The sequence below is a fragment of the Urocitellus parryii genome, chromosome 11 (assembly GCF_045843805.1).
Source record: "Urocitellus parryii isolate mUroPar1 chromosome 11, mUroPar1.hap1, whole genome shotgun sequence".
Classification (NCBI taxonomy): Eukaryota; Metazoa; Chordata; class Mammalia; order Rodentia; family Sciuridae; genus Urocitellus; species Urocitellus parryii.
Window position 1 is genome coordinate 111635363 of NC_135541.1, and position 27307 is coordinate 111662669.

Consider the following 27307-nt stretch of genomic DNA (forward strand, 5'->3'; position numbering starts at 1 on the left):
AAGTCAAGCATCTTCCTGAATCTCCTTTATAAAGATGCCCCTTCACTTTCTCATTTGGCCAAAGACATTTCTATGTGGACGTAAACATAGTGCATTGTGCCTGGATAGTATGTGAGCCACACACAAGAATGTGTCCTGATTCGTCCAGCTGGGGTTAACAGCAACAATGACAGGAAAAGGAATTGGCTAGCTGTAAAACTACGAATGAGTTTTGGTCCATCATTTATCATATTATGTGGTTCCAAATTGTTTTATAAATATTTGTAATCATGTCTTCCATGTGACTTTCAGCCTTTCTTATTTAAAAAATAATGCATTAGAATTCATATTATACAAATAGAATACAATTTTTCATATTCTGGTTGCACACAAAGCATACTCACACCATTTGTGTCTTTATATCTGTACTTAGGGTAATGATGTCTATCTCATTCTACCATCTTTTCTACCCCTACGTCTCCTATCTTCCCCTCCCACACCTCTGCCCTATCTAGATTTCATCTAATTTACTCATGCTCCCTACCCTCAACCCCATTATGAATCAGCATCCTTATATCAGAGAACACATTCGGCATTTAGTTTTGGGGGATTGGCTAACTTCAGTTAGCATTCTATTCTCTAACTCCATCCATTTACCTGCAAATGCCATGATTCATGATTATATTCTGTTTTAATGAGGAATAATATTCCATTATTAATAATATATATATATATATATATATATATAAAACATTTTCCTTATCCATTCATCTACTGAAGGGCATCTAGATTGGTTCCACAGTTTTGCTATTGAGAATTGTGCTGCTATAAACATCCATGTGGCTGTGTCCCTGTAGTATGCTGTTTTTAAGTCTTTTGGGTATCGACAGAGGAGTGAGATAGCTGGGTCAAATAGTGGTTCCATTCCCAGTTTTCTAAGGATTCTCTATACTGCTTTCCATATTGGCTGCACCAATTTGCAGTCCCACTAGCAATGCATGAGTATGCATTTTCCTCCACATCCTCACAAACTCTTGTTTGTATTTTTAATAGCTGCCATTATGACTGGAGTGAGATGAAATCTAGAGTATTTTGATTTTCATTTCTCTAATTGAACATTTTTTAATATATTTGTTGATTGATTGTATATCATCTTCTGAGAATTGTCTGTTCAGTTCTTTGGCCCATTTATTGATTGGCTTTTTTTTTTGGTGTTTATATTTTTGAGTGATTTATATATCCTAGAGATTAGTGCTCTAAAAATATGGAATGCTTTACAAATGTGTCATTCTTGCACAGGGGCCATGCTAATCTTCTCTGTATAGTTCCAATTTTAGTTTATGTGCTGCCCTTCTTCTTAAAGGTATCCTTTTTCCATTGCCATGATACTGAGGGTAATAGACTAAATCCTAGACTTTTAAAAATATGCTAAGTAAATAATATACTTTAAGTAAAGGAAGAGCAGAATCCATTTTGGAAGGCATCTTCTACCTCAGAGAGGAAATAGGAGGATTATTCATTTGGTGACTGGGATCCTACCATATTTTTGCAGCTGGTTGGCTAGGGAGTAGTCTGTAAGCAATTTTTCATTGAGGTCTCCCAGTTCTTGTTTGCTCTCTTTCAGTTGATAATGCAATTCCTGGATGATTTCTTCTGAAGGGCTGACCGATACAGCCATCATAATTTTAGGCCTTATAGGGATAGCCTGGGACTGCACAGAAGAAACCCAAACATGTTATGGGCTAAAAACAAATCAAGTAGCATTCATCAGGACTAAGGGAGGACAGTAACTGTAATCATTAACTTACTGTCAAAAGAGATTGATCCCTAGAATGCTCCACTAATTGTCCCATGAGAATGTTTTAGCAAATTATACTCTTTTGTGGACATCTGGATTCTTTGAAGACAGAGTTTTCTTTAAATTCCTAACTTGATAAATGCCCGAGATTTCCTGAAGGTGTCTACCATCTGGGAGAAATCTTATTATTTCTTTGACTATTTGAAACATTTTCATATGAAACAAAATAGCAAGAAGTGTAGTTTCATTGGTTTTCATAGGGTAAAAATTATGTCTCCTTTTCAATGCTAACTTTTTTATTTGTGTGTTTCATTTATAACCTCTGTGGAATATTGTGGAGATGTTTGTGAGTGGCGAAAATGCTTAGACAGGTGCTCTGAAGTTTCTCATTCTGCAAAGCTGCATGTCGCATTTGTATTGAATGCTTGGTCAGACAAATGGAAGCTGGAATTGTATTAATCAATTTAAATGTTTTGCCATAACTCAGAGCTTTCTTTATTTAAAACTACCAAACTACCATTTTTCATATATATATATATATATATATATATATATATATATATATATATATATATATATCAAATACTATGTAAGAACCCTCCGCTAGATTTTGGTTAGTTAACAAATAGAGAGTCATCTCCCCATGTAACTAATATGTCCAATAGAGCTTCCAAGATCTTCTTTATTAGTTAATCACATACAAATATTATGAATTGGTTTAATATCTTCAATATGAATGTTAGAATATTAATAGAGGATACTTTAGTGAACTTCAGTAAGAATTCTCACATTAAGACACCAAATCTGCCTTATTACATATGTAACCATGATTGAATTACATAAATTCTCAGAAATTCACATTGTTCATATTCAGAATTTGGCTAATTATGTATGACCTATTTGTTTCAGGGACATTAAATAGTTAAATAAACTATTGTATTGTGCTTAGCAGAATATCTATTTTTTCAATAGTTGTTATATGTATGAAATTTTAAGTAGATCAATTAAAGTAATATGCTATAGCCTAAAAAAAAAAAAGAGATTGATCACCACACCGCACCAATTCAAAGGCCTTAACTCCCCAAACAAGATTTTGGATTCCAGACCTCAGAGCTGAAGGCTCTTGGACAGGAGTGGAGAGGTAGGGCTGAGTGCGCCAGGTAACATTCTAACATAGAAATGTGGAGATGTCATGGAATGTGGGGAGCCCTTTGCCTTCCAGACTGATACACAGGCCCCATGATCTCTTCAGCAGCTCACCACAAATGAGGAATTTTTACTCATAAGGCAGTCAACAATAATTCTACTTCTCACTTTTCATTCTTGGGCATGTGGGAAACCATCCACACAGAAATAGTCTCCCTAAAAGTTATGTTTTCTTCAGGGTTACCCAGAAGATACCTCATCATTTCCTTAAGAACAAAGAGGATAGTAAGGCTTTTCCTCAAGTCAAAAATGCACAACTTTGCCAATGTAAAGCTGTCCTGATATTCTTCTCTGAATAACCATCCATGATTTCTAACTCTGTTAAGTATAGAATAATAAAGACCACTGTAGAACACTAAGAAAGTCCATTATTAGGTCTTTAATAAATTTTTTCTGTTCTTCAACATATCATCACCACATTTCATTTTTATGTTTGTTTCCTTTCTCTCACAGTTTTCAGTGAAACCTAAGTTTGACACCCCTACCTCTTTACCTCCTCCTCTATGTTGGATTGCTTTGCTTTTGTTTCTTAAAATCATTAAGGCTACATTTAATATTTGTTAACTGTGGATTTTATTCTAGCCACACACAAGATCTTTCTAAGATCAATTTGATTAAAGAGTTCATATAATCCTGAATGCATGTAAAGGCCACACATTTGGTGAGGAAGCTGTAAATGTGATGCTATTTTTGTTTTCAGTCACTTCACTCACATGCCAAACAATGCAGGGATCTGAAATATTTTATAGACATTGCTCAAAAAATCTGTGTGGCCTTTCTCAACCCACATCATTTTCCATTAGTCTATGTAACGATACTGGTGCTAAGATTTATCTAAGGCTTTAAAGAAATTCCTGACTTCCATTAGAAGTTTCTTTTGGCCCAGGAAAATTCAGGATAAATTTAGTAGAGAATGGTCGCAGATCATAGACTACATATTTAATGTGGAGCTGTACTCCATTTTTGAAGACATAATCTTACATTGAGTCAGCTCACTTGCTGTTTCAGAAGCTTCAAGTTCTTTTTTTCACAACCACCTAGCCATAGCACAAACTCTCCCTCCATCTGTGTCTCCTAACCCAGGATGAGTTCCCATTCTTGGCCCTAGAGTCATAGCCTTTCTTCCTGTTTGTTTAAGTGCAGGAGAGACCTTAGGTTTCTGTGAGGTCAGAGGAAGTCTTTGTCACTTGGTGTAGGGCCACCAATGGGATCACTTGGAAATGTATTTTTTTTTTTCCTGAAGCCATGAGGAGTTCTGAGTGCAGTGAATATTCTCTCACCACAGGAAAGTTATCCCCACCCCATGAATTGAATTCCTCTGGCTTCACTTTCTGGGCAGGATCTTGATCTTGTTGGAGAATCACTGCACAAACTCATATTTTTCATGCTTATCCGCTCCCTCTCTGTGAGATTTCTCTTGATTTTTCTACTATCTGAATATGATCTGTGAATGGAAAACATGGAGGGGACCCATACCAAGTGTTTGTGCACCTCAACTGTGGGACACTCAGAAAATTTTCAGATTCCTTTTGTCCTGAATACTCAATAGGTCAAGAATCCAATGTGGACTCTCTCACCAGGTTGGGTGTATTGGTGTACACTATCCATGTTCTCACCTATTGAAAACCCTGGATGAATCTGGTGCAAACATTTTAACCTCCTTTCCACAAGGACTGCAGTATTCTGCCTCTGCATGCCGCAGTGTAATCGGCACTATGCTTTACTTACAGGGGATCAGCAAATGCATACATTGAGCTTAACTTACTTAGAATGCAAGTTTTCAAATAAGTAAAGATGTTATTATATGTATGATGGTAAACAGAGAAGCAAAGCAGGTGTGTTCACTTATTTGGATGCTAAGAGCACAAAAATTATTTTTTATCAACCACTTGAATGTCAGAAACCCAGAATTTATCCCCACATTGCCCCTATCTTTCTACTGCAAACACAAAAAATTGTTTAAATCCCATTTCCCCTATTTGATGTGAAATTAGAGAAAAAAGAACAAGAACTGCAATTCAAATATCACCAGTGTTTCATTTGCTTTCATGTAAAGAGATAATACTAAGTTAAGGAAGAAATAATTTGGCAAAGAGAAACTGAAAAATCTCGCTAAACTTGCTCCTTCCTTCCTCCAGCTGAACAGAACCCAGTCAGTAGCCACTGATGTTATCAGTTTCATCTTTAGACCTTGGCAGTGGAGATTGTTTTGAAACAACCTGGAGCCCATGAACTCGTGATATCTAAGAGGTCAGGAATCATTATCCCAAGCCAGGTCACCCAGCTGTTGAAAACTACCAGGTATATTGACACAGCCATTGATGTTTTCTGACATAGCGTTGACTACTTCCTCCAATGAGAAAGCTGTCACTTCTTGTGCCTTGCTTGTTAACAGTATGGAGGCTGAGAGAATGTTTTGTTTGTCTCGCTAGACATAGATCCAAACTCAGGGCCAAGAAGGAGGGGGCTCTCATCAGTGTCTATTCAATGAATGCATAAAAATGGTTGTAAGCTCCTATCATCTCACCTATACTCCTGGCCAAATGTCCTGTCAGGGATGCTCTGTTTTATCCCAGGATGTAACAACATCCCCTCCTGAGAGAATCCTGTCCCACCTATCTATACCTCATGACTTTCCACTATGGAAACCACTGTTCTCATGGATGTCTGCTATGGGTGACCTCTTCATTAGGGACAGATGTCTTGATCCACTTACCCATACGTGCTGCCACACAAAACCCCATTGGGGGCACTACCATCTATGGTTAAAACTTCTGACATTCTCCCTCCCACTACTTTACTTTCTTTAGGGAAATACTGAAATCCTAACTCCAAGGTCTTTAATAGAGGGTAAGAATAATAATATGCTTAAGAAATATGTGAGCGATATTGTGTATAAACCTTCTTCTACTGAAAGTGCAGGAAAGTATGAACATCACTAGTTCTGACACAAGATCCTTTTAACTATGTTCTGCTTAAATTAGATACTTCCAACTTCTGCAAGCCTTCTGAATTCCCTTTAAGCTCATGTTTGCTTGGTGGGCATCAACTATGTGGATCAGCTACAAATTCAAGGCTAAAACCCTGAACAAACTAAAAATCTCTAGTTCTTATCTTGAATTGAGGTCCCAGGACAGCCTGTCATATCCAAACTAAAAAAAAAAAAAAAAAAACCTATGGAATCACAGCACATCAGGAATAGAAGCTGCTGGACCCAGCAACTGGTAGAATATTTAATTGGTAATACACATATTGCTAGATTCTGGGATTGCCTCCCTTGAAGTTAGTTATCCTGAGGGCTGAGATTTGGGAGGATCCTGGGTCTTTGTATATTTACCTACAAAAAACTCTTATTCATCTTTTTGTTAGTGACCATGAGCTAAGGAAAAAAAAATACTAAGGGTAGGAAAGATTTCTTCTGGACCATGGTATTAGAGGTTTCAGTCCATGGTCAGCTGGCTCCAATGCTTTGATCCTCAGGTGAGACAGAACAGCATGGTGGAAAGGTGTGGTGGAGGAAAACTTCTCAATTCATGGCAGCTGGGAAGAAGAGACAGAGAAAGGTGCAGGGGACAAGAAATACTATTGCAGGCTGGCCCCTAGTCAGCTAATTATGCATTACATCTTCCACCACCTCCCAGTGATCACCATTCAGCCATCAATGAATTCTCCACTCAGAGCACTCATGATCCAGTCCCATCTTAAAAGCCACACCTATGGATATTGCTCCATTTAGTATGATGCTTTGTGGGATATTCCAGATAGAAACTAACATAACCCAACCAGGTTCTCATAATGAAAAACAGAAAAACACTAAGAAGACTGACACTACCAACTTTAGAACTTACCATACAGCTAATTTAACCAAAACAGTGTGAAATTGGTGAATAAAGAAAAAAAAAAACAAGAGAATGAACAATGAAAAAGAATACAGAGTCCAGAAAACAGGACTCACTCATATAAGTCGACTGATCTTTGACAAAGTTTAAAAGCAATTTAAAAGAGAATAGTATTCAATAAATGATGCTGGTACCAATAGATATCCACATGAAAAAAGAAAATCTTGACAGACATCTTACACCTTTCATAATGGATGACCGATGCAAATGGGAGATGTGGAGCTATAAAATTCTTTGCTATGGTGTGGATGTGGTTTGACTACGTCCCCCAAAATTCATGTGGTGGCTCCTTGCTCCCCACTTTAACAGTACTGAGGTGATGGCGGCTTTAATAGATGATTAGATCAGGGGAACCACACTCAGCAGGAATTTTTGTAGTTCTCCAAGGATGACAGGACTAGCTCAGTTCCTATGAGATTAGGTTGTTATAAAAAGAGGCGCCTCTTCTGTCTCCTGCTTCTTCTCTCACTTTATGGTATCTCTAGCACATGCTTCCACTCTGTGCTGCCTTCTGCCATGTTGTGATACAGCACAGCCTCTAGTCAGATGTGCTTGCCCATCTCTCATCCAGAACTCTGAGCCAAAATAAAACTCTTTCCTTAAAAGTACCCAGACTCAAGTAATTTGTTAAAGGACTACACCCCCAAGAGGTAACATGAGAAAATCTAAGCAACCTTTGGTTTTGTGCTGACTTAAATACAAAACCAAAACACAATCCAGAAAAGAAAATTATTGGTAAGCTAAACTTCATTGAAATAAAAAAAAAACTTCTTGTCTGTGAAAAGTAATGTTAAGAAAATGAACAAACCATTCACAGATGTAGATAAAATGTTGGCAAAATACAGATTTGGTGAAGGACTGGTATCTTAAATATACAAAACTTACTAAAATTCAAAAATATTAATGCAAGCAATCCAATTAAAAATGTGTGAAAGATCTGGACACCTCACCAAATAATATAGATGATGTCAAATAAGCATTTAAAGGATGTTCAAAATTATGTTTCACTTTGGCATTGAAAATTAATGAGATAATTTGACAGAATTGTTAGAATAGTTAAAAATTTAAAAAATGACAATGCCAAATATGTCAAAAAAGTGGATCATTGGATCAGTCAGTCATTCCTGGTAGAAATGAAAATGATTGTCACTTTGGAAGTTAGTTAAGTAATTTTTCACAAAACTAAATGTAGTCTTACCATATAATCCAGTAACTGCAGCCCTAGAGACTTATCAAACTAAGGTGAAAACTTATGTGAACACACATAAAACAAAACTTCACATGAATGTTTGCCACATATTTATTTATTTTTGGTATCAAGGATTGAACTCAGGGCCACTTGACCACTGAGCCACATCCTCAGCCCCATTTTGTAGTTTATTTAGAGACAGGGTCTCACTGAGTTGCTTAGCACCTTGTTGTTACTGAGGCTGTTTTTGAACCCACAATCCTCCTGCCTCAGCCTCCAGACTGCTGGAAATACAGGCATGCACCAACCCCCCAGCTAGCCACATATTTATTCTTAACTGACAAAAACTAGAAGTACTAAGATATCCTTCACTAAGTGATGGATGAACAAACTGTGGTGAACACCTAGAATAAATGAGTATTAACTAATAAAATGAAGTGAGCTATGGAGCCATGAAAAGACATGGAGGAACTTAAAATATATAATTTGAGAACAAATAATCCAGTCTGAAAATCAACAACTAGAGGACATTCAGGAAAAGCCAAAAGTATAGAAAGAGGAAAAAGATCAGCAGTTGCTAAGGAGAGGCAAGTTGGAGGATGAACTGGTGAAGCACAGGAATGAATGTGTTCAGTGGCGAAACTATTCTGTATGATGTTGTAATGGGGTTAGTGGCATCCCACATTTGTCAAAACCCATAGGACTGTACAACACAAAAAAGTCTAATTGAAACTATAAACTTTAGTTAATAAAGATCAATGTTGGTTATCAGTATCAATATTGGTTAATTAATTGTAACAAATGTACTGTATTAAGACAAGATATTGAGCAGAGGTGCTGCCATTCCTGCCTGCTGCTGGCTGGGGCTATAAGGCTCTGTGAGATCACTACCACCACCAGCTCTGGAAAAAATACACCAGAGGCCTCAAATCCTTTATCACCAGTAAGAATGTGGCAAGTACCCACCTTCTAGGCATTTGAAAAGTGATACAGGAGCCATTTTCAGCTCTGCCACAAACCCACCTCACTGGAAAAGGTTGACACATGTCCTTCTGTCTCAAAAAGATTTTTAACCAAATTGATATTCATTTCTTGACCAAGAAGTAGATATGTAGAAGAACTGGAGGGAGTCAAGAGACCTCAAGTTTCAGCAATAATGAGATCATGAGAGCCCCGTGACCACCCAGGACCTGTGTTTGGAGTTTCCTCTAATCCAATGCTTAGAGCAAGTCCACTGGGCAAAGGACCTTCAGGTGAGGGGCTGTACATCCATCAGAACAGGATGGGAGCAGCACAGCTGGGGACCGACCCAGACCTGTGGGTGTCACTGGCATTGTCATCCACTGAGGAGACCCAGAGGGGACCCTGTGCTCCCCAATGAGGTATGGAAGATCAGAACTACTAGTGTTTCCCACACCAACTGAGGCAAGAGCCTGAACCTTGGCCAGGTAACTTGCAGGGTCAGGCTGTTACAGTATTTTTTCCTCCAGGCCCTTAGAGAGTTTAGTCAAAATTCTCAGAAATCCTGTCCAAAGAAAGGCCACCATGTTACATGACTTGGGCTCTTCTCTGGAAGGACCTGTGTGAATCCCTGCACCTCTCCTAAAGGTCATCAAGTCTATGTCCTCAGCACAGCTTTGCTGCTTTGTCCACACTGACAACATGCACATTGGAGGGAGACCACACCACAGTGTTGATGGAGGAACTTCTGGGAGAGACCAGAAGAGCACTGGAGTCAAGACCGCAAACCAGACCCAGTGCATTCCAAGTCCAGCTGTACCCACCCAAGCAGGGACTACTTGACAGCAAAAGAATTCTGGAGAACTTCTCCATGCACTATACGTCTGGCTCCCTTAGCAGTCGGGCCTCACTGAATCCAGCCTAAGGGAGCAGCTGTGCTGTTTTTGAAAGAATCTCTTTCCCCGTGAGCACAATCCAGACATAGAGAGAGTAGAGAGAGCCCTTGGCCAAGCCTGCTGCCACATAACTGCCATCTACAGTCAGACCTGCACTTGAATCCAGGCACGCTGAACCTCTGCTTGAGGGCATTTGTCTGAGAATCAATTATTTTCAGCAGGTCATCATGGGAAGAGCTCAGAAGTTCAGTCCTTTCTGGGTTTAGGTCCAAGGCAAAGATTTTCCCCAACAGTTCCATTTCTCAAGCCACGCTCTCTGATGGAATGTCCCAGAGATGACTTTTCTTGTCAAAATGCCCACTCATCACACATTGCTCTGTGCAAACATCATCATTGCAACTGAATCCTGCAAATGCTGTCTTTAAGCTTTCTTGCATAGGTCCCAGAGTTTGAGAGTCAGGTCATGCCTTCCTGAGACATCCATGCATTGTCCAACAGGAAATCAGCAGAGAGCACTTCCCCACTATGTCCTGTGAGCATGTGCCATAATCAATAATAATCCACAGTCCAGATTCAGCTTGCAAAATCATTTGAAGTTGTAAGCCCCAGCACTATCAAATGTTATGTATAACTAAAAAGAACCAGTAAAAAGTAAAAAAAAAAAACAGCAAAAAATTAAAAATTCAATGCTTGTAATTCCAGCATTACTACCAGATAGGGAACCTTTGAACTCATATTTGTCTCCAGATGCTTCCTTCCCATAGCTTAACACTTCCATTCACCTGTGGCCAGTAATAAGGAACCTGCAATGAACTGCACAGCATTAACTTCCCCATCATGTGTATCAAAGACACATAAGGCAATAGTTGGTACCCTCATATGTTTACCAGAACCAGGATGAGCATGCACATTGTCTTGAGGAACTGGAAAGGGAGAGACAGAGCACCTCCCAAGGATCTTAGTGATAGAATCTAGAAGACCTCCAGCAGGCTGTGAGAGTCACTTAGCAGCTGCTGATAGCTTGCACAGGGGAGATCTCCTCTGTGTGCTCTGTCCCACCCACAATGACTTCAGTGTCATCATCCTGTTCAACGGGCAGCGGTTCCTTTGTGGCTTCGACAAGCTCTTTCTGCAGCCAGGCTTGCTGTCTCCTGAAGTCCTTTTCCTTCTCTGCATTGAGGCAGCTGGCTTCCTGGGCCTTCTTGGCCATCTGCCTAGTGACTGGCTCCTGATTCTCTGCAGTAGTTGTCCTCAGTTTCTCCTCCAAGGCAGTAGAAGTGATCTGCAGGGCATCATATTTGTCCTTCAAGGTCTAGTTGGATATGTCAACATTCCATGTGCCACTGTGTCCAGGAACTGCAGGATTATCTCCCCAAAGACTCCCTCTGCAGCCTGTCCCAGCGCCTCAGCTCCTCCGCAAGGTGGCACATCAGCTGGAGATGCCTGCAACACAGAGGACTGAAAAAGTGGCATGTTGCCACAGCACCTAAGGGACTCCTATCCTAATGGAGGCCTGCGACTACAGCCTGTGGCATAAGGGGACCAAAGGATGCAGGAAGGACAGCTCCACACACAGGTGCTCCCCCAATACCATGTCCATTTTGTTATATTTTGAGATTTACTTTCCTAATATTTGGTGGCGTTTATTATGTCTCTGTTCACGAAGAATATTAGTTCCTCATTTTCTTATCTCAAAATGTCCTTGGGATGACTGAGGTCCTTGCTTAGCAGTAGAATCCTTGATTAGGGTTCACAGGGCCCTGGGTTTAATCACCAGCACTGAAAAAGTAATACTAGTTATAAGTTTTAATAAAACATTTAAGTGTTGTTTGGGTATTTTGTGACCAGGATCCTTCTGACCTCAGAAGATGGGTTTGGCTGTATCGTATATCCAGGGCATGCTATCAGAAAAACTTTGTATAAGATTAGTATTATTTCTTAAATATTTTACATAATCACCAATGAAGTAATATTTTTAGAGTACATTTGATACGTTTTTATGAATTTAGTTACTATCATACGTATATAGCTGTTCAGATTTTTCACTTTTTGCTGGTATGAATTTTGGTTGTTTTTCAAGTTTTTTTTTAAATATGTGTTGTCATTTTTTTAATCTATGTTGTCTTTTTTATACAATAGATCCTTACAGAAAGATACACAATACTACGTTATTGTAGTATGTTAGGATCTATTGAGATGCCTTTTGTATTTGGTATTGCTTATTGCACTTTTCTCTCTTGCTTGGTCTTACTCTCAGCAACTTTATTAAGCTTTTTGAAGAATCATTTTCTGTTTTCTTGTTTTTCTTTATGGTGTCATCATTTTCTATTTTATTTTTCCTCCTATCTTTATTATTTCTCTTCATCCATTTACTTTGGCTTATTTCCTTTCTTTATATGTAGCTTCTCAAGGTGGGAGCTCAAGACATGATTGATTTTATCCCTGTGTCTTTTTCTAATGTAAGCAGGTGGAAGTAGAAATGCTCTTTTAAGAACTTCTTCAACTACCTGCTATTGCTGTTGCTTGGTTGAATCTCAAACTATCCATCAGCTCAAAATAATTTCCAATTTCCCTTGTAATTATTTTCTTTAACCCACATGTAATTTTAAAAGAAATACATTACTCAATTCCAAAAGGTTTGGTTATCTTTCCGATATTTACATTAATTCTGTTGTCAAATAATATACTCTGAAAAAAATTCTTAAGAAAATCTTGAGACTCACTTTATGATTGTGTGAGTTAACTTGCCAACACTGTGACAAAATACCTAAGATAAACAACTTAAAAGAAGAAAAAATGTGTTTCAGCAAAATGTTTTGAAATGGATTCTTAGCCCCTTTCCTTTGACCTGTAGTGAAGCCAAACATTTTGGTCGGGGTCATGTGGTGGAGCAAAGGTGTTCACATCATGGTATGTGGGAAGTGAGAGAGCAGAAGGGGGTCCAAGTCCTTATTGCCCCCTTCCAGGACATGCCTCCAATGACTTTAATTTCTCAAAATAGGTTCCAGTTCCCAAAGTTTTCATCACTCCTAATAGAGCCATCAATGAGGGACCCAACATTCACCACTTAAGTATGTGTGGAAAATACAAGATTAAAACTATAACCTCGATGTACCTTACAGTTCACTTTGGTGAATGTTCCATGTAATCCTGAAATGAATATGTCTTTAATATCTGCTGGATATAATACTCTTTAAATCTTTGTGGTATTTAAATCCTTTATAGCCATACACTTTTTTTTCTTTTCTTGTACTTGTTCTACCATTTACAGACAACAAATGTTTATAACTCTATATAGTGATGGTAGATTTCCTTTAGTTCTTGTCATTTTTTCTCCATTTTGAAGCTCTTATGCATGCACATTTATGAATTTCATGCATGCACATTTATGAATTTCATGTTTTCTTAAAATATCAACTCCTGGGCTGGGGTTGTGGCTCAGTGGTAGCTGCATGCCTAGCATGTGTGAGTCACTGGGTCCACTTTATTCATTTATTTATAAAAATAAATAAATAAAATAAATGTCTATCAACAACTAAAGAAAAAATTTTTTAACAATATCAACTCCTTTATAATTGTGAAAGATCACCTTTTGTTCTGGTAATATTCCTTGTCTGGAAATGTATTTTAAGGATCTTGTATTTTGTGCCCTGTCAACTCAGCTTAATTGGAACTAAGTTCCCCAGAATTTCCTTTGTTGCACACTTCTCAGAATTGGCCCAAAGAGAAATTAGTTAAAAGAGAAATGTGCAACCAGAGAAATGAAAAGTTGTGCTGCAACTGTGTACAATGAATCAAAGTGCATTCTGATGTCATATATACCTAATTAATTAATTAATTATAAAAGAAATGTGTATGAGAGAAGTCTACATTATAATTCTAGGACTCTTCTGGTTAAGTGTGGTGATGAAGAGATGGAGAGGAACCGGTGGACTCCAGCTTTCCCTTGCTCTCCTCCATTTGCACAGAGCTCTCCTTTGTGACTGCTGCCAGCATAGACCTGCAGTGGCATGAAGCCCATACCCAGATATTTGGGTGCAGAACCACAAAGGAATAACTCCCTATGTGAGTCCAGCACTTCTTTCTTTGAGGTCACCCTTCAGTTAACTGACATATCAGTTCTCATGCATTACCTTCATTACCTTCTCAGTGATTCTTCTGACTCTCCAACTCCACTGTTCAAATCCTCTCTCCCCCAATTCTTCTTCTAATTTTTGAAAATGTTATTCTCTGAGAAAGTAAAAAATGTCATATTATAAGTGGTATTTATATAAAAAGAAGGAAAACACACATTAGTATTATCAGGAATGATAATATCATTAAAGATCCTAAAAATATCAAGAGCATAATATGGGAATATTGTAATATTATGAACTACCCTATACATATAAACTCAAATGTGAATTCGTTTCTGGAAAACCCCAAACTACTAAACTAACTCAAAAACCATATTAATAATAAAAAGTAATCTCGAGGTCCATATTGATTAACTGAGTAATTCTGTTAACAACTAAAGAAAAAAATTATAAAAGCTACAGAATTTTTTCAGAAAATGGAAAAGGAGGAAATACTTCATGATTTATTTTGTGAAGTCAGCATGACCTTAATACTAAAGAGATCCCTGCCTTCTAAACAAAACCAAAGAACCCCCAAACCTATAGATCAATAGCCCTCATGAACATACATGCAAGTTTGTAATAAATTATTAACAAATTAATTCCAGCAATATACAAAATGAGCAATACAATAAAATGGGTGTGATAATTTTTTTCTAATGTGAATTCAACTGCATTAAGATACATGCCAATAACTGGTGAGACATTTTTTCTGCCAGTGTAAAGATTAGTATTTGACTCAGGACTGGGAAAGAAGATCCATCTTCACTGATGCTGGCACACATTATTCAATTCATCCATGGTCCCATAAAAATAAAGATAGAGGGCTTAGCATGATGGCTCACACCTGAACTCCCAATTTTTGAGAGGCTGAGGCAAAAGGATCTCAAGTTCAAGGCCAGCCTGGAAAACTCAGTGAGACCCTGTCACAAAATAAAATAAAAATGGCTGGAATGTATCTCGGTGGCAGATTGCTTGACTCGTATGTAGAAGGCTCTGGGGTCAATCTCCAATACAACAAAGAATAACAACAGCAATAATAATCAAGATGGAGGAATAACTAATTCACTTTGTCTTCTGGAGCTGGGACAGTCATCACTTCGACTCTGCAGTGAAACTCCCTGCTTCTTAAGCCTGTGGACTCAGACTGAATTACATCTGGGTCTCCAGCTTTGATGGCATATCATGAGACTTCCTAGCCTTCACAATTGTGGGTCAATTCTCGTAATGCATCCTCTCATATCTATATATCTTATTGGTTCTCTTTTTTGTGGGTAGAAACTTCCCTAATTGCTGGGTTAATCCCAGGGATGCCTGACTGGCTCCCTGTAAAATAATCAATTGTTGTAATTCACTATGTTGATAGTTTAAATACTAAAACTACATAATAATATCAGTTGGTATAGTAACTATATTTTACAATATGTATTACACTACCCAATTTTAAGACTTACTATAATGCTACAGTTAACAAGATATTGTACTATGGGCAAAGGGATAAGCACATAGATGAACATAACAAAAAGATTAGCCTACACAAAGAGGGCCCCATCAGTATGGCCAATTGATTATTGACAAAGGGGCAAAGGCAGTTCAGTGAGAACATCTACTGATGATAAAAAATAGCAGCATATTATGAATAGAAGAAAAAATCCTCAAACTGATAAAGGATGTATCTACGAAATGGAACAGCTAACATCACACTCATCACACTTCTGGGAGAAAACCAAATGCTCTCCCCACCACACTGGTAACAAGGCAAGGTGTACACCCTCACCACTCACATCAGCATTCTATGTCAGTCCTAACAATGAGACAGTGCAGAACAAGAAAAGGCATCCATTCTGGAAAAGGCAGAGATAAAACTGTTTCTATAACAGATGATATGATTGTCCATAGAGAAGATCCCAAAGATTCTGGGTGAAAACTCCCCAAAATATTAAAAACTAATGAGCAGGATTAGCTGAGTTGTAGGGTGCAGTGTACATGAACAAAAATCAAATGTATTTCTATTAATAGCAATATACAACTAGAAAGCAAACTTTTAAAATCAATATCATTTAAAATGGTTTTCCCAAAATGAAATAATTCCAAAAAAAAATTAGACTGTATAAGTGGCAAAGAATTTAAAAAGGATAAATGAACACCTAAATTAGGAGATATAATGTGTTAAAGGATAAGAGGACCCATAGAGCAATAGCTGAGTAATAGCTGTACTCACCAGAGGAAGAAAAGCTGGGGCTTGATGGAGCCTGAGAAAGGGCTTGCAAATCTAGGGAGAGTTGGGACTTGTTCATTACTGTGGTTCCATGCAGTAATGGTGAGCACTCTGGACACTTTAAGTCCAACAATCAGAGTTTAATTCTAGGTGGAACCTTTTGTCTAGTTGGGGAAAGCCCATTTTCTCTCACTCCTTAAGTGAGACTTGGTTTCCCCTCAAGTTCTACTTTAGGGGAGAGGTGGGATTCAGGACAGGGAGAGAGGCTGCTCAGGACAGTGGCTGCTCCCTGAGTCCTCCATGGTACCCTGCTGCTTGTCCATTCAGCCCTGTCCCCCAGCGATGTCCCCTGGCTCCTCATTAATTCAGGAGCCTGAGGCCACAACCACTGGGAAACTGGATACATCAAATCTGGGTGTCCAAGCTTGGGACATCCTGTCCCCGGTGACTCTGAGGGCTCCATGCTTGCTGGCACTGGAGGTCTCCACCCCATGGTCAATGGGCCCCATGGCCCTGCAAGACCCCCCTCTGTCCTCAGGTGACCCTAAGCCGCTGGTCACCAAATCCTTCACCAGGACCTCTGCTTCTATTTGGACCTGTTGTCCTATTTCCATTCAAGTAGAAAATACTTGAAATAGGAAAAGGTGTTCCTTAGCTCAGAGGTGGGATGATCAGACTCAGTTTCCAGTCCTGGGTTCAAGCGGTTGGGAGCAGTTCAGTCAGTTACTTAGATTCTTAACTGTCACCCACGTTTTACTGGAAGAATCGCGCGCTTCCGAGTGTCTATTGAGACCAGTAGGGGGCGCAGGTGCCCAGGATCTTGCGCCTCAGTGTAGGGCCTCCGAGCGGAGTTGGTCCTGGGAGAAGGCGAGAGGAGCCTGAGCAGCTCAGGGGCGCCCCCAGCATCGCAGGGTTGCTCCTTGCTTCTGCCAGGCTCTGCTCTGTGAAGGCGCCCTTCGAGACCATGAAAAGTTATTGCGATTTCCTCCTCTTCACGGAGAAAGTTAGAAGAGGATTTGAAAGGACCTTCGTGTCTAGTTAAAATGTTCCCCACCTGGCACTAGACAGGCTTTTCTCTGATTTTTTTTTTTTTTAATTTCCGTGGAAAATGGTTGCTTTTTTGAGGGACACACTTGGAAGCATCTAAAAAGAAAGAGTTGGGAGCCTTGGATGGTCGTGTAGGGAGGGGATAGCAACAGAAAGGAGAAAGAGGGTCTACCAGCAAGGAGCCAAGAGGGTAGATTTCAGTTTCTGGGGTTTTTTCGGGGGTGTAGGGGGGCGTGTCTGGAATTGAACTCAGTGGCACTCAACCACTAAGCCATGTCCCCAGCTCCATTTTGTATTTTATTTAGAGACAGGGTGTCACTCAATTGCTGAGGCTTCCTTTGAACTCATGATCCTCCTGCCTCAGCCTCCCCAGCTGCTGGATTACGGGTGTGAGCCATCACTCATGGCAGTTGCTGAGTTTTGAAACACTATATATATATAGAGAGAGAGGGGGGGAGGGAGGGAGAGGAGGGTGGGTTCCATAAATAAGATTATATATATAATCATTTATGGAACATCAAAAAATTTAAATTGAGCCATAAATAGAAAACGTGTCCCCTCACAGAGCTGTGTAGGTAGGAAGCCTGGAGTGTCCTTTTCTGCCAACCCAGAGGGTCTTACCTCTCTGGATTGCATCCTTGAAGACAATGCCCTTTGGTTTCATTGTCCAGCTGCCTCCACTATCCACTACCAGCTGCAGTTCCAGGGCTGGAGATTGATCCACAGTTGTCCACCCAGTTGTCTTGCTTGCCTAGACTAAGTGGACACCCTTCCTGGAATCACATATCCAGTGTCCTCTGGGGGTAGTGGAGCCAACCTCAGGACTACTGATTGATCATGGCTTCTATAAAAGAACAGGCAGCAATTAGCAGGCTCTTAAGCTTTTTACAAGAGTGGGACGATGCTGGCAAAGTCGCAAGGAATCACATCCTCAACAATTTCATTCAAACCCACCAAGGCAAGACTTCCCCTGAATTGAAGCAGGAGTTTTGCCAAGAATCCAGGTTGTTCCTTGTAAGCTTGATCCTGCCATAAAAGCAGGTAGCCTTTGCTGCATGGTTGAAACAACAGGAAATTTCAAAAGGAAAAAAAAAGAACATTTTTAAGGGAGCTTTTCTCTTGATATTCTCTAATATTTTAAAACAGGACATTTGATGATTAAAAAAATATGTATATCCTCAAAGTCAAGGACTTCATCGACTTCTTATCTTCCCAACCTGTAAGGGTGTCCCCAGTCTGACCTCTATCTCTTTTTGCTCCCATCAGAGTTGAAGTTGGTATTCTTTCTTTTTGCTAATTCTCATTTGTTCAACATTTGATTCCTTTCCCATCTTCTCAAGGACTTTTTCTCTCCTGTATTTTCTTCTTTGCCTCATTACTAGCTTTTTTTTTTCATCAGTATTTTGTATGCTGGAATCTCTTTTGCCTTAATAATAAAATTAAACCCATGCCTCAAACATAAGTTGCACCCAGATCCTGCCCTTCATAGTGAAGCTTGTTGAAAAGGCTATTTACTCTCCCTGTCTCCACATCCTCTCCTGGTTCCTCCTCTGCCTACTGCAGTCTAATCCCTGTTGCCCTGACTCTACTGATGCTGGTCTTATCAAGATTATCAATGGTTTTCTAATGGTGGAGCCCAGTGACTACATCCTTTTTCCTTATACATGACCTGAGTGGCATTTGTCAATCAAAATTCCCACTTCTCAAAACACTCTTTCCTGGGTTTCTGTGATGCCAAATCTCTTTGTTCCTCCCTTTTTTCTTCTTTAAGGCAATACTTTAAATATTCCCTTAATTGTCCCTCTTCTCTGCTCACACTATCAAGTTCTCCCTAAGTGGTCTTATCCATTTTCATGATAATTTCCCTCTGGAATCTGGGCTCCATATTTATTTACCCAGCTACTCTCTCCACTCATGCCTCAGGATGACTCTCATATTTCTAGCTTGGGAATGGGAAGAAAACATAAAAAAGTAGCAAGTTTAGGTGTAGTTAAGTTTGATTTGGGACATGCTGAGTTTGAGGTTCCTGTGTTCAGGAGCTCTGTAGGCAGAACAGGACTAAAAGCAGATTTGGACATCTTTTAGGTGGTTTGTATCATGGTAAGATCTGGGGATATTCTTGGTCTGTCTGCCTGTGGATTCATCTCAGACCATTTCATTTGTTTTGTTTTGTTTGGCAGGACAAAGGATTGAACCCAGGGTCACCGTACTACTGAGATATAACCCGAGTCCTTTGTATTTTTTATTTTGAGAAAAGGTTTCATTAAATTGTCAGAGCTGGCCCTCGGACTTGTAACCCTCCTGCCTCAGTCTTTCTAATAACTGGCTTATAGGTGTACACCACTACACCCAACTCAGACCCTTGCTGAATGGTCAAAACAAGAGTTTTCTCCTTGCCTGAACCCCCTTCCCTTCTGAAAACCCCCTCCTTATTTGACTAATTCCTACTCCCATATTCAGACCTCAATTTAAACATCAGTTTTTAGAAAGCCCTTCACTGAGGCCCAGACTGCCTGAGAACCTGAGGTTCCTGTTACCTGTACTCACAGCCCTCCCTCTGTCCTGATAGTCATAACATCTGATTGTTATTACCTGCTCAATATCTCTTTCACCCCCACTGAGAGACCAGGAGCTGCATCTGTCTCCTTCATTGTTCAGCTGTGCATTTCTATTATCTAGGAGGGCTGGCACTTGTTTGCTGAATAAAGGAAAGAATGAACCAGAGAATCTATAGCTGAGCATAACTGAAGGCTTAATTAAACACAGCTGTCTTTTTCTTCTATTTAAGTCACTGATAAAATTATTAAACAGCCTGGTGTGGTGGCACGTGACTGGAATCCCAGCTATGGGTGTGCTGGGGTGGCAAGATCACAAGTTCTGGGCCACCTGGGTGGCTTGGTGTGACCTTGTCTCAAAATGGAAAGTAGGGGCTGCTACAGATGTGGAGATGGAGCTCCGTGGTAGAACGCTTGCTTGGCATGCATGAGCCCCTGGATTTGATACCTGGCTCCACCAAAATAAACTTTTTTAAAAAGTAAAAAGGGCTGAGGATATAACTCAGTGAGAAAGGGCACCTATTTTTTTTAAATTATTAATCAGATTCAGACCTAGAACATAGACCAAAGGGAATATCAGAATATGTCTCTAGGTTCACCCTAATGCCGTCCTTTGGGGTGCATAAAAGAGGTTTAAAATAAAGGTTAAGGTTGGGGACACAGCTCCATGGTAGAGTGCTTACCTAATATCACGAAACCCTGGGTTTTAATCCAGCCCAGCAAAAAAAATTAAAATAACAAGTACAAATTACTAGTCTACCTCCCTACACCCACCCCACCCCTAGGGTTCTGATTTAACAGATTAAGTGTAGGGCCCTGACCTTTATTTCTAACAACTGCTCCCAATAACTCTGATGCTATGGTTCTTGGATCATACTTTGAGAAATGTCAGTACCTGTAATCTGGCTTCTCAACTCTCAAGTCATGATACTAACCTCACCATGAGTCCCCAAGGGACAATCAAGGTGCTATTACCAGAAGAAGGGGAAACAGAGGCTGGAAAGCCCCAAATAAAGAGATGTCCACTTCCTGCTAGAAGGAAGAATATCCAAAGTATAACATCACTTTACCTATGGACATTTCCGGGATAGGAGGCAAAATATGTGAGGAAAGGAACTTAGACTCCCTTAGGAGGTCAGTGTCAAGGAATTTGTCAAATGTTTTATTTCAACTCTTCTACTCCCTGGACAGTAATTGGTACCTGAGAGAATTTCTTGAGGTCAGAGGTGTCCTGACATTGTTAGAAATACTTGGACCAGAGAAAATCAAGGAAGAGGGCAAGAAGGAATCTACCAAGTTTCTTCAGCTTATTTCAAACTCAGGAAGTTTGGAAAGCTATGGTGGGTACTGTGTGTGATGAGGTGCCCAGGGCTCCCTAGGAGCCTGGGTGGAATGCTGGCAGTACCTGCCACTCTATTTTGGGCTTTCCAGCCTCTGTTTCCCCTTCTTCTGGTAATAGCACCTTGATTGTCCCTTGGGGAATCATGCTTCCTCCATTCTTGGGTCATGTGAATTTACTGGGATAAGCAGGTGACAGGCTCATCATAGGACTGATGCACATGCAAGCATTTCATACATAGCTCAATTAACTTCTGTCCATATCACCACCAGAAGACCAGACAAGATTTTTTTCTAGCTGGGTACAGTGGTGCACATCTGCAATCCCAGCAGCTCAGGAGGCTAAGACAGGAGGATCACAAGTTCAAAGTCGGCCTCAGCAACTAAGCAACACCCTGTCTCTAAATAAAAATACAAAAAAAGGAAAACAGAAAGAAAATGTATGTAACTACCAAAAACTATTTGTGTTTTTGGAGTTCTGATTTTGAGAAACGTAATAGGCAAATGATCACCGATGATATTGACAAATATTATTAATGGTAACATTTTTAGTATGAAATTAGTTTTTATGTTTAGCTCAAAATAAATGCATCACACATTGCCAGAATTAAAACTAAAGATGAACACTTAGAGCAAAGGGTGGAAACACATTGTTTCCATCTCTTGGGAAACCAATAAGGCAACTGCTGTAATTTGGCTTTAAAAAAACAGGACTAGTCTAAGCAAACAAAACAAACCAAAAACCTCTCCCCCACTTTCCCTCTACTGTCAGATGTATCTGTCAGGACTGTGCCTGGCTAGATAGAACCCTCAAACCCTCCAATGCAACATTAAACATAAAAGGGATTTGAAAAATTGAGAAAAACCTTTTAACCTGTTCATGTAAAAACCCTTTCTAAGGAGATTTAGTAAAGGTAACATCCATTGGCAGCTTAGTTGAGGTTTCTGCTGTTTGTGTTAGTGCATGAGCACACAGTTAATTCAAATTAGAGTCATCAGGGTGCAACTCACATCTCTGTTTAACACAGAGATGTCTTAAAGTTGAATTTCAGTTTCAGCAGCTACTTCAGATTTACCTGAGCAATATCAAAGACAATATATTCATTGTATAGTAGGCAGGTGTCGATAACACCTGCTGAGATCCCAGTAATTTATACTCTTCAGAGTAATACTAGCCAAAGGATCAGGGATAGTTTTGCCCAAATCTTTTGACACTCTGCTTGCCCTTGGGTAATTGGTTGATATGTGAAGCATGCTTCAGTTCATACATGTTTCCCAGGACAACTTCTCCCAACAGGATTTAGCCTATCTGGTTTCCCTGAGATGTGTGGAAGTAGTTGGTACTCTTTGAGACCATATCAGCAAAAAATATCCCTTTGCCAAACATGTAGCCTGTCACAGGTGCTTCAGGCAGGGCTATGCCCAGACAGGGGAACAGGATCCCAGCAAAGTTGGTGGTCCTGCACCTGTGCCACAGCAACCTTCCATTGTGAAGCTACTTAAAGGGTTTGTAGTGTTGGCTCTCCCCTTTGCACTCTACCTTAGAGATAGCCAAACTTCCAGGTCATAGGCATTGTGTGTGTTTGCCTGGTGTTCCTAACATACTTCCTGATGATCTCTGCTTCTTCAGAGTCTTTGTCAACTACCTTAATGTCACTTTTGAGCTTCTTATAGTTGACATCAATGGGGTCCTTGCTACTATCATCAGATCCATCCCTAAGCAAACTGCAGGCCATCCCAATGTCCAGGAAGTTGTCCAGCATTTGTACTTTGGCCTGCACATTGTCTGCATTGTTCAGAAGCAGGACTTTCTCATCCCATAGTCAAGGGGCATCAGGGTGTAGAATAAATTTGGTGTGGGTTGGTGGGTGTATCTGGGATTGAACTCGGGGGCATTTGACCACTAAGCCACATCTTCAGCCCTATTTTGTATTTTATTTAGAGACAGGGTCTCACTGAGTTGCTTAGTACCTTGCCATTGCTGAGGCTGGCTGGAACTCCCCATCCTCCTGCTTCAGCCTCTAAAGCTGCTGGGATTACAGACATGCACCACCACACCCAGCCTGCACATATAAGCCAAAGAGTTTTAAATTTTCTTTTAAGTAGAGTCCTGTTTGGTGGCAAGTTAACACTCCAACTAAATGAAATGAATAGATTTTAAATGGATATTAAAGAAAAGGCTATCCTGTCTCCAAGAAAGTATACAAACTTCTCCAAAAAACATACAATTTAAGACATGTCTCCCAAGTACAGCCCACTGACAGTAAAATCTGATACTTTGTACACCTGCAGAGTTACACATCTGAATGACAATAAGGCTCCAAAATTAAAAGGCTGATGCTTGCTGAGTATCCAAGAAGCCTTCCAACAACACAAAACAATTCCCACTAATACTGCACAGCAGTGCTTGTGAGCTGGGGCCAGATGTGGAGCAAGGTGCTGCAGGCCAGATGCCAAGACTGGCATGCCCAGGAGGCACAGGCACTTGATGGAGAGACATCACTGATCATCTGGAGTGCAAGAGGGTGTGAAACAGAACTGAGCCCAGGAGAGGAAAGCACCACACTTTTTTGCATGAATCCCTCTGCTTGGTCATAGCTCTGAGTATCTAGTCCCCAAGTTCACACTATCAGATTCATTTAATAAAATTGCAAACTTCTCAGTAGAAAGTTTTCTGACTATATGATTGGCACTTCAATTTTGTCTTTTTTGTATAAATACTCAGTTTACCTGATTTGGTTAATTTCTCTTCCACTGCTAGGCTGCTAGCCAAAAATTCTTGTCACTTGAAAAAAGAACTCTCTTAATACTTCATTTACCTTTCATTCTTTTATTATTTATTTAGAACATACTACATCCCTGGCTACATATATGTAAATATGTATAAGGTATGTTTTCTCTTGCAAGAGATAAACCAGCATTGGTGGTGGTGTGTGCAAAAGTTGAGAGAGAGAGAGAGAGAGAGAGAGAGAGAGAGAGAGAAAGGGAGGACAGATGCAAACCCCAGCTCTCTGCCCCGTGACAGCTCTGATTCTCCTTTCTGTGACAAGCAGTGGTCCTCAGAAGAAAGATTATCAGTGAGAAATAGAAAAAGAAATTACTTTGCACCGAGCGGCCAGTGGAACCAAAGCAGAAGAGCGGAGCGCCCTTTTCATCTGCCTGAGGTGCAGGACGTGGGAACCTGCAGAGCTCTAGAGCCTTGGTCAGTAAGGACGTCTGGGCATGTGTCTTCCAAGGCACAGGGTGGGCAAGGCGTACCCCCTTCTCCTCGCTGACTCTCACTGGCCTTCACCGCCCAGAGCTGGCGAGAGCTGAGTGCAGACAGTGAACTGCGCCCAACCAGCGCAAAGCGAGGCTGGACTCCCCAGCTGCCCCCACCTGCGCTGCGTCCCTAAGGCGGGGGAAGGCGTAGGCGGGGCGCCAGCTGCGCTCTTGCACTAAGCGGAGCGCACAGCGTGGTCCCCTCCGGGATTCCGCTTTCCCCACTTTCACTTCTGGACCCGCAGGGGGCGGAACTCCTCTGTAGACTCCATTGCCACCTCCTCCCCTTCGCGCTGCTGGTCTCCCCTCCCTCTCACCTCTTCCCTAGTGAGCGGCTCCTCTGGCGGGCGGTAGGCAGCAGGCGGGCAGGCGGGCAGCACAGCGGCGGTGGACACGCGGGTGTGCGAGATGGAGGGCTGCAGCAGCGAGACCAAGCTCCAGCGTCCCACGTGCATCAAGCTGGGCGTCCGGGGCACGGACTTCTGCTCGCAGGTAGACCCCGCTCCTCAGGAGCGCTGCCTCCTGTGCGGACCCTTCCTCCTCTTCATTGTGATATATTTATAATCACACATAACACAATTTGGTCAATTTCACTCCCCAGTATTTCCGCTCTCTCGCCCATCCTCCCGCCCCTTGACCCCATCCTTTACACTACTGTTCTCTCTTCTGTCTTTATAAGATATTGCACCCCCCCCCCCTTTTTTCCCTCTACCTTCCACATAGAATGGAAACAGATGTCTCCCACTCTCTGAATCTGGCTTATTTCACCATACACGATGATCTAGTTTCATTCATTTTCCTACTAATGAGATTATATATATATATATATTTTTTTCCTCCCAGGGCTCAGAAAACTCGGTTGTGTATGTATCACATTTTTTTTTTTTGTCTTTTCATCTGGTGACAGACATCTAGGCTCCTTGTATGACTTGGCTATCGTTAATTGTTTTGCTATAAACATGAATTGTGCATGTTCTGCATGTTTATAAACATGATTATGTTTGCTCTATATGTGCTAACTAAGAGTTCTTCTGGATAAATACTGTGGAGTGGTGTAGCTGGGACATATGGTGGTAATATGACTACACCATTAAAGAACCTTCATATTGATTTCCATAGTGGTTGTATCAATTCAGGATTCCACTGAGGGTCCCTGTTCCCTTTTCCCTGCATCCTTGTCAGCATTTCTTACTATTTGTACTCTTGACGGTTGGCATTCAAACTGAAGCGAGATAAAACTCAGTGTAGTTTTGATAAATTATGTTTTAAAAGGAGAAAAAACCCTGAAAATTAAGAAAGAAACTTTTGGCCAGGCTTGGGGGCGCCCTCCTGTAATCCCAGTGGCTCTGGAGGTGGAGGCAGGTGGATCTGGAATTCAAAGCCAGCCTCAGCAATTTAGCAAGGCGCTAAGCAACTCAGTGAGACCCTGTGTCTAGTAAAATACAAAATAGGGCTGTGGATGTGGTTCACTGGTCGAGTGCCCCTGAGTTAAGTCCGTTGTATGCCCCCCTCCCTCCCCACCATAAAAAAAAGAAAGGCATTTTGCATGACCATGTGATCCTAATATCATTTTGCATTATATGCAAATTTATGTCAATAAATTGTTATTCCATAGTGAATTTTTCTTCAATTAATAAGCTTATACTTTACATTAATACTTAAGCAAACCAGAAAAAGTTTAAAATAATAATCTTTGTGATAGAACCACATTATTGAGAACAAAGCATTAACAGTTTTTTCCCTTGTTTTAATTTTTCAAATGATGTTAAGTATGGAATCTCATGATAGGTATTTCTATTGAAAAAGTGTCCTGTGTAACAAGGTTATTTTCATATTAATCATATAAGTCTGTAGTAAACGGTCTTTGCTTGTATAGTTATATTGAATATTGAACATCATCAATTTCATTTTTGATATTTTTTGTGCTGATTTATGCTTAAATAATATCTTTGTGTTCTTTTAGCTGTTAAATAACCCTTTATCTATGCTCTTCTGCAGTCAAGCAGCCACTGAAATTCCATTAACATTTAGCAACCTTAAGAATCTCTGTAACTGGACACACACAAGCTGCACAAAATGATCATGAAGCAAGACCCACAGGAAACAGACACACACAATAAGGAACTGTGTATCTTGGAGCACATTTTCTTAAAAATAGTGATTCACTGTTTTGGGTTTTGTTTTTAAATTGCTATAGGGAACTATGTGATCTCTGCTAATATACTCATCCTTGAAAGAATCACAAACTAACAAAATAATTTATTGTCCTATAGCATAAATATAATAGTTTGTGTACTGTTATAAGACTGATGACACTCTTATAGGTAACTGATTCACTGTTGACTCATTGTTGCCCTTATTAGCCACACAGTGAAAATAGCATATTGATTTTGTGCCTAGAATTGGAGGATAATTAAAATGAGCTATATTATTCTATATTGTGTCTAAATGAACATCTTAATGTTAAAGATAATGATTTTGTGATTCCTTATAGTATACTTTGAACATATTTTCAAGATCTAAAAATTGGAGAATTAGAATTTAACCAAAATGAAATTAAGTATGTGTGAACATTTAGCATTTAAAATAAATATAAAATTATTTCAATTTCTAGTTTATTATCGTTAAATGTAATTTTACTTTTTTCCTAATTTACATGGCTATGGTATGAAGCTAATACTCTAAAAACAGTAGATCTTAAATTACTTTTTTTCATCTGCAGATTAGACGTAAATTTTCAAACACCAGACTAGGTACATACTTTCCTACTTCACCCTCTAGAGACATAGAGTGTTAGTTGTTGCAGCAGTGTAGACCTTGTGACATAATTGAAGTCTTCTGAGTTC

At 40.1% G+C, this 27307-nt stretch overlaps 2 pseudogenes; both read right to left on the reverse strand.

Moving 5' to 3' along the window:
• Window positions 1-1237: 1237 nt before the first annotated feature.
• Window positions 1238-1330, reverse strand: LOC144249418 (U6 spliceosomal RNA; annotated as a pseudogene).
• Window positions 1331-9697: 8367 nt separating this feature from the next.
• Window positions 9698-22963, reverse strand: LOC113200309 (autophagy-related protein 16-1-like; annotated as a pseudogene).
• Between the last annotated feature and the right edge of the window lie 4344 nt (window positions 22964-27307).